At 53.4% G+C, this 283-nt stretch overlaps 1 protein-coding gene across 1 annotated transcript in view; it reads right to left on the bottom strand.

Moving 5' to 3' along the window:
- LOC119591180 overlaps positions 1-283 on the bottom strand; it is a 45,312-nt gene that overhangs the window by 4,623 nt on the left and 40,406 nt on the right. The window lies entirely within an intron of this gene.

Below are 283 nucleotides of genomic sequence, written 5' to 3'. Positions count from 1 at the left end.
CAATCAAGCCAAACCAGCAACATCAGACACACCGGGGGGAAAAAACGAATGAAAAACGTAAACCATCGCCAAGTGACTGTGTCATGCGACTTTTAAACTCACAACCAGCAAGCAGAGTGCCCGTCCTCCCTTCCTAGCCTCTTGGACCCGGATACGTCAGCGAGTCACCTCAGTACGTCGCAGTTAACGAGAGGCGCACGACGGTGATGCTATTTCGCCTCTCTGTACGGGGGGAGGGGGGTTTGTTTACATCGCCAGCTGATGGTAGTAGGACACGTGGGTT

Source organism: Penaeus monodon, chromosome 28, assembly GCF_015228065.2.
Source record: "Penaeus monodon isolate SGIC_2016 chromosome 28, NSTDA_Pmon_1, whole genome shotgun sequence".
Lineage (NCBI taxonomy): Eukaryota > Metazoa > Arthropoda > Malacostraca > Decapoda > Penaeidae > Penaeus > Penaeus monodon.
Note: the sequence above shows the minus strand (reverse complement) of the source record. Positions and strands in the feature narration are given on the sequence as shown.